The sequence below is a fragment of the Scyliorhinus torazame genome, chromosome 22, assembly GCF_047496885.1.
Source record: "Scyliorhinus torazame isolate Kashiwa2021f chromosome 22, sScyTor2.1, whole genome shotgun sequence".
Classification (NCBI taxonomy): domain Eukaryota; kingdom Metazoa; phylum Chordata; class Chondrichthyes; order Carcharhiniformes; family Scyliorhinidae; genus Scyliorhinus; species Scyliorhinus torazame.
In genome coordinates, this window is record NC_092728.1 from 18,969,883 (window position 1) to 18,983,185 (window position 13,303).

The 13,303-nt window shown below is 54.5% G+C and overlaps 1 pseudogene; it reads right to left on the minus strand.

Moving 5' to 3' along the window:
- Positions 1-2,764: 2,764 nt before the first annotated feature.
- Positions 2,765-13,303, minus strand: part of LOC140399447 (rab GDP dissociation inhibitor alpha-like) — a 47,017-nt pseudogene continuing 36,478 nt past the window's right edge.

Consider the following 13,303-nt stretch of genomic DNA (forward strand, 5'->3'; position numbering starts at 1 on the left):
ACCCGCACACTGTCCCTTCAACACCCGCACACTGTCCCTTCAACACCCGCACACTGTCCCTTCAACACCCGCACACTGTCCCTTCAACACCCGCACACTGTCCCTTCAACACCCGCACACTGTCCCTTCAACACCCGCACACTGTCCCTTCAACACCCGCACACTGTCCCTTCAACACCCGCACACTGTCCCTTCAACACCCCCACACTGTCCCTTCAACACCCCCACACTGTCCCTTCAACACCCCCACACTGTCCCTTCAACACCCCCACACTGTCCCTTCAATACCTGAGGAAGGAGCAGCGCTCCGAAAGCTAGTGTTTGAAACAAACCTGTTGGACTTTAACCTGGTGTTGTAAGATGTCTTACTGTGCTCACCCCAGTCCAACGCCGGCATCTGCACAACATGAAATTAAGATGACCCTCAGACCATGGTTGTTAAAAACCCATCTGATTCATCGGGCACACGACGGTGGCCCGGTTGAGCAGGTGTTTTGGGACAGGTGTGCGAGATGTGTGGGAGGGCCAGCGAACCATGTCCATATGTTTTGGGCATGGTCCGAAGCTCCAGGGATTTTGGCAGGGTTTAACAGATGTTAAAAACAAGGCCTCATTTTAAATGGTCGCCTCATTTTAGGAAGGATGTGGAAGCTTTGGAAAAGGGGATTTACCAGGATGTTGCCTGGAATGGAGAGTAGGTCTTACGAGGAAAGGTTGAGGGTGCTAGACCTTTTCTCATTAGAGCGGAGAAGGATGAGGGGCGACTTGATAGAGGTTTATAAGATGATCAGGGGAATAGATAGAGTAGACAGTCAGAGACTTTTTCCCCGGGTGGAACACACCATTACAAGGGGACATAAATTTAAGGTGAAAGGTGGAAGATATAGGAGGGATATCAGAGGTAGGTTCTTTACCCAGAGAGTAGTGGGGGCATGGAATGCACTGCCTGTGGAAGTAGTTGAGTCGGAAACATTAGGGACATTCAAGCGGCTATTGGATAGGTACATGGATTACGGTAAAATGATGGGGTGTAGATTTATTTGTTCTTAATCTAGAACAAAAGTTCGGCACAACATCGTGGGCCCAAGGGCCCGTTCTGAGCTGTATATTTCTATGCTCTAAGGGTGGTGCCGAGTCCAGAGGGGGCGGTTTTCGGAGTGTCGGAAGATCCGGGAGTCCGGGGGGGCGGAGAGAGGTCGACGCCTTGGTAGCCCGGGGACAGACATTGCTAGCGTGGAGGGACTCGGAGCCCCCAAAATCAGAGATCTGGCTCAGCAACATGGCCGGGTTTCTCAGTATTGAGAAAATAAAGTTCGCCCCGAGAGGGTCAACGCTTGGGTTCGTCCGGAGGTGGCAGCCATTTGTCAACTTTTTCGGAGAAAACGAACTGTCAGCCGAGGTGGTGGGGGGGACGGGGGGGGACGAGTTAGATTAGTTTAGAGGAGGTGGGACTTGTGAGGGAGGGAGGCGGTCTTTGCACTATTGTTTATATTTGTACTGTTTACTGTTATTATTATCAAATTATAAATGCCCTAATAAAATGTTTTTGTTTTTTTTAACCCATCTGGTTCACCAATGGCCATCTGCGATCCATACCCGGTCTGGCCTCCATGTGACTCCTGACCCCACAGAAACTACACTCCGAAATGGCTGAGCAAACCATTCTGTTCAAGGGCAATTAGGGAATAAATGCCTTGGCAACGACGGACACATTCCATGAAGGAAATTGGTTATTAAATGCCATGAACCTGCCTGGAGACAGCGTTCGAAGGTTTTCAAAGGGACCTCCATTGGTATGCGTCTCTCCCAGTAACGAGCTAGGACGGCAGTTTGGATATTCAACAAGTGTGAATAGCTTATGGAGGAGAAACCGATTATGGATGATTGGGATGGTCCCCGAGATATACACATGTTAATGTATAATCAAGGGAGCATAATCAAAGAACAACAAAGGTACAATTCCCCAAACCCTGTGAAGGAAGAAAGGCAGTTACCTATTGAAACTGAAAATCGCTTGTTGTCACAAGTAGGCTTAGAGCATAGAACATACAGTGCAGCAGGATGCCATTCGGCCCATCGAGTCTGCACCGACCCACTTGAGCCCTCACTTCCACCCTATCCCCCTAACCCAATAACCCCTTCTAACCTTTTTTTTGGTCACGAAGGGCAATTTTATCATGGCCAATCCACCTAACCTGCACATCTTTGGACTGTGGGAGGAAACCCACGCAGACACGGGAGACCGTGCAGACTCCCCAGACAGTGACCCAGCGGGGAATCGAACCTGGGACCCTGGCGATGTGAAGCCACGGTGCTATCCACTTGTGCTACCGTGCTGCCCACAAATTAAGTTACTGTGAAAAGCCCCTAGTCGCCACATTCCACCGCCTATTCGGGGAGGCTGCTACGGGAATTGAACCCGTGCTGCTGGCCTCGTTAAACAAGCCAGCTGTTTCGCCCACTGTGCTAAACCAGCCCCTGAACCATCCAGGAGTCCCACAGAGCGGACAGGCCAGTTTCCAACCACCAAACCTGAAGGCCAAGTTTACAGCAAACATGCTTCTAAGTCCTACTTTCAAAATATCTTTGCAGGGCCAGGAAAATTCGGTGTGGAGTTCGCACATTCTCCCAGTGTCTTGCCCCCACAACCCAAAAGGATGTGCAGGGTAGGTGGATTGGCCACGCTAAATTGCCCCTTAATTGGAAAAAAAAAGAATTGGGTACTGTAAATTAAAAATAAATAAAACCGCCAGGAATGGTTTTGCTATTCTTGCTTCAAACACGTACTGTCATGTGAGAGTACCTTTAAGAAATGGGTATTTAAGAAATGTACCTTTAAGAAATGGGTTGTTTATCAGTTATGTCAGAGAGTGGGTGGAGCTGGGCTGTGTGTCAGCTTTTTACTTTCATTTTAGGCTGTTTGCTGCAGGGTGTGTTTTACTTTCGTTTTCAGAGCTGGATAGCTGCAGTCACAGCCAGAAGGTGTATGAATCTCTCTCTGTAATCTAAAGACTGTAAATCGATCCTTTGGTGATTTAAAACTAATAACTGCTCTCAGTAGTGAATTTAACCTGAGGTGCTTCTGTTTAAAGGTTTTTTAAAAGTCTTATGGATGTTAAAAGGGCATCTTAAGGATTACTTAGTGTTGTATTCTTTGGGGATTATATTTGAATTATTCGTTGCTAAGATGTTCACTGTATGTTTTAAAAAGGTTAACTTGAGTTCATAGAATAAACATTGTTTTGCTTTAAAAAATATTTTTCCATTTCTGCTGTACCACACCTGTAGAGTGGGCCATGTGCTCCCCATACCACAATCTAGTAAAAGTTGTGGGTAAGGTGAACTCCATGATACACTTTGGGGTTCTCTAAACCCTGGCCCATAACAGTATATTGGCGAAAGAAAATACAAAATTGCAAACGGTTGTGATAGCTTGTCCAAGTTTCCCTTTGGCCTCTTAAGTAATCTGGCAACGGCCACCTGCCATGTCGTAGCAAGAGGCATTCTTTATTTTGTTTGAGGAGCTAGCTAAGTGCATGAAATGGCCAAAATAAATCTAGACACTCCTCTTAAGACAATAGGTTGGTGGGTAGACAACAAGGTGTATCCGCCGTTGACAGAAGAGGTACCTGTGGAGTATGATGCAGGAAACCGAGGCATCCGAGTTGGTCCCTGAGGCGTACAGGCAGAAATTATGAATGTAAGAAAGAATGTAAGGCCTACGCAGACCAATATCGAATTTGAGACGGTTTCGACCATTGGCGACGGGCATTGAAAGTAGAGATGACATATCAAGTTCTTAAGGAAGTAATTGCCTTACAATAATTAAAAAGCTTCATGTTGAAGGCCAGAGGGTTAAACAAAGAACGAGAAGGAAAAAAGGAAGGTATGATGAATTCAGGAATTTGAGATATATTGTATTATATGTATTTGGTGCAGTAAGGGTTTAAGCCCTGGATTAGTATAGTGTTTATAAGGGGAGAGGTGTGATGAATGCAGTAATTTAAGATAAAGTCCTGGGTTAGTGTTGTGTTTATAGGGGGGGGAGAGAGAGGTGTGATAAATGCAGCAATTTCAGATAAAGTCCCGGGTTAGTGTAGTGTTTATAAAGGGGGAGGTGTATTGAATGCAGCAATTTCAGATAAAGTCCCGGGTTAGTGTAGTGTTTATAAAGGGGGAGGTGTATTGAATGCAGCAATTTCAGATAAAGTCCTGGGTTAGTGTAGTGTTTATAAGGGGGGAGGCGTGATGAATGCAGCAATTTCAGATAAAGTCCTAGGTTAGTGTGTTTATAAGGGGGGAGGTATGATGAATGCAGCAATTTCAGATAAAGTCCTGGGTTTTAAATAATAATTCCAATTTAAAAGTCAAATATGTTTTTGGGAGCCAGAGGTGCAATTAAAGCATCATAAAAGCTTGGGATGATGGATCTTTGTTTGGATTACGAAGTGGAGTATTTCATTAGATACAAAGTGTTCGGTTGGAACTTGCAGGCAATGTGTGGTCCCCATGGTGTCTGCTGCCCTCATCCTAGGGGTTTGGGCTGTCGATGGAAACCTGGCAAGTGGTTGCAGTGCATCTTGTAGACGGTACACACGGCTGCCGCATGTGCGGCGGTGGGTGGAGGGAGTGGGGTTGAGGTGCCTCGCTCCGCAGCTTTGCAAAGCCAACATGGCCAGTTCCCTGAGCCACTGGACACATAAGGACCTGCAGCTGGCATCTAAAAGTACCGGAGAACCACCGTTAGCCTTCACGAGAACCCTCCGAACCCTGGACAATGGTGATCCAACCGCAGCCTCCTCCCCCAGACCAGCCTCCCCAGCCTGGAAGGCAGCTCGCCAAGGCTTTCTCAGCCAGCGGACAATCAGGGATGGGTATCAAACCCTGGGCATAGCCAGTGACATCCACATTCGGGGATGGAATGTTTGAAAAAAGATCGAGGTTCTGGGATCTCACAATGATAAGAATGTGATATTTTTTGAGTTTTGCTCTGAGGTCCCTGCCCCTTGTTCTGCTGTGAGCACATTCCACTGTCTGAGCTTCATGCCGCTATTGGCACCTTCTGCGATCTTCAACAATACCATGAACACTTTGCCTTGTGTTCTATGAGTTCTCACCTACACAAGCATTCCCTCAGCACTGACCCTCCGACAGTGTGGCGCTCCCTCAGCACTGACCCTCCGACAGTGTGGCGCTCCCTCAGCACTGACCCTCCGACAGTGCGGCGCTCCCTCAGCACTGACCCTCCGACAGTGCGGCGCTCCCTCAGCACTGACCCTCCGACAGTGCGGCGCTCCCTCAGCACTGACCCTCCGACAGTGCGGCGCTCCCTCAGCACTGACCCTCCGACAGTGCGGCGCTCCCTCAGCACTGACCCTCCGACAGTGCGGCGCTCCCTCAGCACTGACCCTCCCACAGTGCGGCGCTCCCTCAGCACTGACCCTTCGACAGTGCGGCGCTCCCTCAGCACTGACCCTCCGACAGTGCGGCGCCTCCCTCAGCACTGACCCTCCGACAGTGCGGCGCATCCCTCAGCACTGACCCTCCGACAGTGCGGCGCTCCCTCAGCACTGACCCTCCGACAGTGCGGCGCTCCCCTTCAGCACCGACTCTCCGACAGGGCCCCGATACCGGCCTGTGGAGCCGTTGGGACTGGATTGTGGGACTCGTGTCTGTGGAGCGGGGGCCTGGAACCCATGACCTTCAGCCCCAAAGAGAAACCAGGCCCGTTGACAAAGACAGCGGGGGACGCACACCCCGGACCTCACGTCGGGGTTTTAAATAATTCTGCATATGCAGCCACGAGTCGGGGTCGAGGCTTGGGCCTGGGGTGGGGGAGGGCTCCGTAGTTGAATAACTGGCTGCTCTGAGCTCGCAGCTAAAGAGCGGCTTAAGACACCTCAATGAGAAGGGGAGCAGACGCCAGGGTCACCTGGTGCGGGGGGGGGGGGGGGGGGGGGGGGGGGGGATTGGGTGCGAAGACCAAGAGTCCAGGCGCCCACGAGCGACAGAAGGCGTTTATTTCCTTTACCTCTCCTTCGGACCTCACTCCAACCACTCGTCCGTTCTCAAAAACCAGTTCGTCCACCGGTTTATTCAGCATGTAGTACCTCCGTATATCGCACTGAGCCTGTGACAGGTGCAGAGAGAGAGAGAGACAGAAAGAGCGTTAGGAGCTAAGCCTGGGAAATCGACTTTGTATCACATCAGGAGGAGCCGGCGCCGGTACGGAGAGTGGCGGGGAGGGCGTCAGTGCCCACCCTTCACGCAATCCAACCGACACCCCCAGGTCAGAGCTGATTTGGCCCATCGGTGCTTGTGCTAGCCCCTCTGAGAGAGCAACCGATTAGAACAAATAACAGTACAGCACAGATACAGGCCCTTCGGCCCTCCAAACCTGTACCGGTCATGCCCCTCCGCACTTCCTTGTGCCGTATCCCTCTATCCCCATCCTATCCACGTGTTTGTCAAGATGCCTATTGAACACCGTTAATGTATCTGCTTCCACGGGCCCCCCCCTGGCAACGCGTTCCAGGCACTCTGCGTGAAAAACCTGCCTCACACATCTCCGCTAAACCTTGCCCCGCAGACCCCTCGAGGTAGAGGAATCCTAAGATTCGCCACCCTCTGAGCGACGGACTTCCTCCTCATCTCACTCCTCAGCGGCCTTGCCCCTTATTCTGAAACTGTGTCACCACCGCCCCCCCCCCCCCCCCCCCGCCTCCCATGAGTGACTCATGTCAGTGACTTACGGACATCCCGCTTCTCAATCTTTCCCCGGCCTTTCCGTTGTTCCGACCAGAGTGGACCACTCTTCCCACATTATATTCCACCTGCCCTGTTCTTGCCCCACTCAGCCGGTCCAAATCTCCTTCGAAGCCTCTTTAATCCTCCTCACAACTCCCATTCCTACCCAGCTTTGCGTCAAGAGCAAACTTAGAAATGTTACATTTGGTCCCCCACATCCTTGTAGAACCGTGGAATTCCTATAGCGCAGGAGGAGGCCATTCGACCCCATCAAGTCTGCACCGACCCTTCGAAAGACCACCCTACCCAGGCCCAATCCCCCCGCCCTATTGCTGAAACCCCACCCCCAAGGGGCAATTTAGTGTGGCCAATCCACCTAACCTGCACATCGTAGATATAGATTGTGAACAAATAGCTGCTCCTTGCGCCGACGAATCACGGCCCTGCCAACCTGCTGAATGATCCTTTTATTCCTAATTTCCGTTTTCTAATTGTTGGCCAATCCTCAATCCATGACAGAATATTATCCCCCCCCCACAAATCCCCGCCATCCCATTTTGTTCGCTCACCTATTGTGTGGGACCCTTCTAAAAATCTAAATACACCACATCCACTGGTCCTCCCTTATCTATTCTGCCAGTAACGTCCTCAAAAAAGAAAACAGGTCAGTCCAACACCACTTCCCTCTCATAAATCTGTGCTGGCTCTGCCCAATCATACCACTATTGTGTCATCATATTCTTATTATTTTAAATTTAGAGTACCCAATTCAATTTTTTTCCAATAAAGGGCCAATTTAGTGTGGCCAATCCACCTCCTCTGCACATCTTTGGGTTGTGGGGGGCGAAACCCACGCAAACACGGGGAGAATGTGCAAACTCCACACGGACAGTGACCCAGAGCCGGGATCGAACCTGGGACCTCGGCGCCGTGAGGCAGCAGGCTAACGCACTGCGCTACCGTGCTGCCCTTTATCATCACATTGTTTACATTAGATTCCAGCGTTTGCCCGAAGAACCAGAGTATAAAAATAGGGAAGTCCACTAAAACTTTCCAAGGCCGCACCAGGAATACTGTGAACAATTTTGGTCGCCTTATCTAAGGAAAGATATCCCGGCGTTGGAGGCAGTCCAGAGAATTTATCCCGGGAATGGGGAGATTTTGTTATGAGGAGGGGTTGAGTAGGCCGGGGCCTGTACTCATTGGGAGTTTAGAAGAATGAGAGGTGACCTTCTTGAGACAGAGAGGATTCTGGGTGGGGTTGACGGGGTCGATGCTGAGAGGATGTTTCCTCTTGTGGGAGAGGTCTGGGACCAGAGGACAGAATCTCAGAGTCCAGGAGGGGCGCCCATTTGAGACAGAGGTGAGGAGGAATTTCTTCTCTCAGAATTTGTGGAATTCTTCACTGCAGAGAGCTGTAGAGGCCGGGCCGTTAAGTGTGTTCAAGGCTGAGATTTTATTCATTTCCTCACTCTTGTCAGCAGCTGCGATCAGGTTGAATCTCGGGTTACGGGGTAGGAGGACATTCGGCCCATCGAGTCTGCACCTGCTCGCTGTCGTGACTTAGTGCCGCCCCCCTGTCTGTATCCCCCTCGCCCCCTACACATCAAGTAGCCCTCCAACGCCCTCTCAGCCTGCAAGTTTGGAACTGGGATTTCCCCCCAGAGCTGGAATCGAACCACGGCTTTCCTGAGAACTGGCTGAAGCCCACCAAAAGGCAGCAAAAACGAGTGAGAACACAGGCTTCCCACTCGAGGGTTTGGAGACACTGAGGAGAGCGAGATATCAAACTCGTCAAAACATAGATCCCAGCGCACAGACACTCGCACGTACAGATCCCAGCGCACAGAGACTCGCACGTACAGATCCCAGCGCACAGACACTCGCACGTACAGATCCCAGCGCACAGAGACTCGCACGTACAGATCCCAGCGCACAGACACTCGCGCGTACAGTTCCCAGCGCACAGACACTCGCACGTACAGATTACAGCGCACAGACACTCGCACGTACAGATTCCAGCGCACAGACACTCGCACGTACAGATCCCAGCGCACAGACACTCGCACGTACAGATTCCAGCGCACAGACACTCGCACGTACAGATCCCAGCGCGCAGACACTCGCACGTACAGACTCCAGCGCGCAGACACTCGCACGTACAGATTCCAGCGCGCAGGCACTCGCACGTACAGATTCCAGCGCGCAGGCACTCGCACGTACAGACTCCAGCGCACAGACACTCGCACAGGCTGACACAGAGACATAGGGAGAGGCGGACAGAGAGACAGAGGGAGAGGTGGACAGAGAGACAGAGGGAGAGGTGGACAGAGAGACAGAAGGGAGCGGCGGACACAGAGAGAGAGAGCGGCGAGAGAGAGAGAGAGAGCGGCGAGAGAGAGAGAGAGCGGCGAGAAGAGAGATGAGAGCGGCGAGAGAGAGAGAGAGCGGCGAGAGAGAGAGAGAGCGGCGAGAGAGAGAGAGAGCGGCGAGAGAGAGAGAGAGCGGCGAGAGAGAGAGAGAGCGGCGAGAGAGAGAGAGAGCGGCGAGAGAGAGAGAGAGCGGCGAGAGAGAGAGAGAGCGGCGATGAGAGAGAGAGAGCGGCGAGAGAGAGAGAGAGCGGCGAGAGAGAGAGAGAGCGGCGAGAGAGAGAGAGAGCGGCGAGAGAGAGAGAGAGCGGCGAGAGAGAGAGAGAGCGGCGAGAGAGAGAGAGAGCGGCGAGAGAGAGAGCGGCGAGAGAGAGAGAGAGAGCGGCGAGAGAGAGAGAGAGCGGCGAGAGAGAGAGAGAGCGGCCGAAGAGAGAGAGAGAGCGGCGAGAGAGAGAGAGAGCGGCGAGAGAGAGAGAGAGCGGCGAGAGAGAGAGAGAGCGGCGAGAGAGAGAGAGAGCGGCGAGAGAGAGAGAGAGCGGAGAGAGAGAGAGCGGCGAGAGAGAGAGAGAGGCGCGAGAGAGAGAGAGAGCGGCGAGAGAGAGAGAGAGCGGCGAGAGAGAGAGAGGCGGCGAGAGAGAGAGAAGCGGCGAGAGAGAGAGAGAGCGGCGAGAGAGAGAGAGAGCGGCGAGAGAGAGAGAGAGCGGCGAGAGAGAGAGAGAGCGGCGAGAGAGAGAGAGAGCGGCGAGAGAGAGAGAGAGCGGCGAGAGAGAGAGAGAGCGGCGAGAGAGAGAGAGAGCGGCGAGAGAGAGAGAGAGCGGCGAGAGAGAGACGAGAGCGGCGAGAGAGAGATGAGAGCGGCGAGAGAGAGAGGAGAGCGGCGAGAGAGAGAGAGAGCGGCGAGAGAGAGAGAGAGCGGCGAGAGAGAGAGAGAGCGGCGAGAGAGAGAGAGAGCGGCGAGAGAGAGAGAGAGCGGCGAGAGAGAGAGAGAGCGGCGAGAGAGAGAGAGAGCGGCGAGAGAGAGAGAGAGCGGCGAGAGAGAGAGAGAGCGGCGAGAGAGAGAGAGAGCGGCGAGAGAGAGAGAGAGCGGCGAGAGAGAGAGAGAGCGGCGAGAGAGAGAGAGCGGCGAGAGAGAGAGAGAGCGGCAGAGAGAGAGAGAGAGCGGCGAGAGAGAGAGAGAGCGGCGAGAGAGAGAGAGAGCGGCGAGAGAGAGAGAGAGCGGCGAGAGAGAGAGAGAGCGGCGAGAGAGAGAGAGAGCGGCGAGAGAGAGAGAGAGAGAGCGGCGAGAGAGAGAGAGAGAGAGAGCGGCGAGAGAGAGAGAGAGAGAGCGGCGAGAGAGAGAGAGAGAGAGAGGCGGCGAGAGAGAGAGAGAGAGAGCGGCGAGAGAGAGAGAGAGAGAGAGCGGCGAGAGAGAGAGAGAGAGAGAGCGGCGAGAGAGAGAGAGAGAGAGAGCGGCGAGAGAGAGAGAGAGAGAGGCGCGAGAGAGAGAGAGAGAGAGCGGCGAGAGAGAGAGAGAGAGAGAGCGGCGAGAGAGAGAGAGAGAGAGGAGAGCGGCGAGAGAGAGAGAGAGAGAGCAGGCGAGAGAGAGAGAGAGAGAGAGCGGCGAGAGAGAGAGAGAGAGAGCGGCGAGAGAGAGAGAGAGAGAGCGGCGAGAGAGAGAGAGAGAGAGCGGCGAGAGAGAGAGAGAGAGAGCGGCGAGAGAGAGAGAGAGAGAGAGCGGCGAGAGAGAGAGAGAGAGAGCGGCGAGAGAGAGAGAGAGAGAGCGGCGGAGAGAGAGAGAGAGCGGCGAGAGAGAGCGGCGAGAGAGAGAGAGAGAGCGGCGAAAGAGAGACACAGAGAGAGCGGCGAGGAGAGAGAGAGACACAGAGAGAGCGGCACAGAGAGAGACACGGAGAGAGCGGCGAGAGAGAGAGAGACACAGAAGCGGCGAGAGAGAGACACAGAGAGAGCGGCGAGAGAGAGAGAGACACGGAGGAAGCGGCGAGAGAGAGACACAGAAGCGGCGAGAGAGAGACACAGAGAGCGGCGAGAGAGGGACACCAGAGAGCGGCGAGAGAGGGGACACAGAGCGGCGAGAGAGAGAGACAGAGAGCGGCGAGAGAGAGAGACAGAGCGCGAGAGAGAGAGACAGAGAGCGGCAGAGAGAGAGAGACAGAGAGCGGCGAGAGAGAGAGACAGAGAGCGGCGAGAGAGAGGGGAGAGAGAGCGGCGAGAGAGAGAGCGGCGACGAGAGAGAGAGCGGCGAGAGAGAGAGAGCGGCGAAGAGAGAGAGAGCGGCGAGAGAGAGAGAGCGGCGAGAGAGAGAGAGCGGCGAGAGAGAGAGAGCGGCGAGAGAGAGAGAGCGGCGAGAGAGAGAGAGCGGCGAGAGAGAGAGAGCGGCGAGAGAGAGAGAGCGGCGAGAGAGAGAGAGCGAGCGAGAGAGAGAGAGCGGCGGAGAGAGAGAGAGCGGCGAGAGAGAGAGAGCGGCGAGAGAGAGAGAGCGGCGAGAGAGAGAGAGCGGCGAGAGAGAGAGAGCGGCGAGAGAGACGAGAGCGGCGAGAGAGAGAGAGCGGCGAGAGAGAGAGAGCGGCGAGAGAGAGAGCGAGCGAGAGATAGCGAGACACAGAGAGAGCGCGGCGAGAGAGAGAGACACAGAGAGAGAGGCGGCAGAGAGAGAGACACGGAGAGAGCGCGAGAGAGAGAGACAGAGAGCGGCGAGAGAGAGAGACAGAGAGCGGCGAGAGAGAGAGACAGAGAGCGGCGAGAGAGAGAGACAGAGAGCGGCGAGAGAGAGAGACAGAGAGCGGCGAGAGAGAGAGACAGAGAGCGGCGAGAGAGAGAGACAGAGAGCGGCGAGAGAGAGAGACAGAGAGCGGCGAGAGAGAGAGACAGAGAGCGGCGAGAGAGAGAGACGGGCGCGAGAGAGACAGAGAGCGGCGAGAGAAGAGAGCGGCGAGAGAGAGAGAGCGGCGAGAGAGAAGAGAGCGGCGAGAGAGAGAGAGCGGCGAGAGAGAGAGAGCGGCGAGAGAGACAGAGAGCGGCGAGAGAGAGAGAGCGGCGAGAGAGAGAAGAGCGGCGAGAGAGAGAGAGCGGCGAGAGAGAGAGAGAGCGCGAGAGAGAGAGAGCGGCGAGAGAGAGAGAGCGGCGAGAGAGAGAGAGCGGCGAAGAGAGAGAGAGCGGCGAGAGAGAGACAGAGAGAGCGGCGAGAGAGAGAGACAGGCGGAGAGAGAGACAGGCGAGAGAGAGAGAGACAGGCGAGAGAGAGAGACAGGCGAGAGAGAGAGAGCGGCGAGAGAGAGAGCGGCGAGAGAGAGAGACACACACGGCGGCGAGAGAGCGAGAGACAGAGAGAGCGGCGAGAGAGAGAGAGACAGAGAGAGCGGCGAGAGAGAGAGACACAAAGAGAGCGGCGAGAGAGAGAGAGACACAGAGAGAGACACAAAGAGAGCGGCGAGAGAGAGACACAAAGATAGCGGCGAGAGAAAGAAGCGAGAGAGAGAGGCACAGAGAGAGCGGCGAGAGAGGCACAGAGAGCGGCGAGAGAAAGACGCGAGAGAGAGGCACAGAGAGAGCGGCGAGAGAGAGACAGAGAGAGCGGCGAGAGAGACACAGAGCGGCGAGAGAGAGACACACAGCGGCGAGAGAGCGAGAGACAGAGAGAGCGGCGAGAGAGAGACACACAGAGCCCGCGATAGAGAGAGACACACAGAGCGGCGAGAAGAGAGAGAGACAGAGAGAGCGGCGAGAGAGAGAGACACAGAGAGAGACACAAAGAGAGCGGCGAGAGAGACACAGAGAGAGCGGTGAGAGAGACACAGAGAGAGCGGCACAGAGAGAGCGGCGAGAGAGAGACACAGAGAGAGCGGCGAGAGAGAGACACAGAGAGAGCGGCGAGAGAGAGAGACACAGAGAGAGCGGCGAGAGAGAGACACAGAGAGAGCGGCGAGAGAGAGACACAGAGAGAGCGGCGAGAGAGAGACACAGAGAGAGCGGCGAGAGAGAGAGACACAGAGAGAGCGGCGAGAGAGAGACACAGAGAGGGCCGAGTGAGAGACACAGAGAGAGCGGCGAGAGAGAGACACAGAGAGCGGCGAGAGAGAGACACAGAGCGGCGAGAGAGAGAGACACCGAGAGAGCGGCGAGAGAGAGACACCGATGAGAGAGCGGCGAGAGAGACACAGAGAGAGAGACACAGAGAGAGAGACACAGAG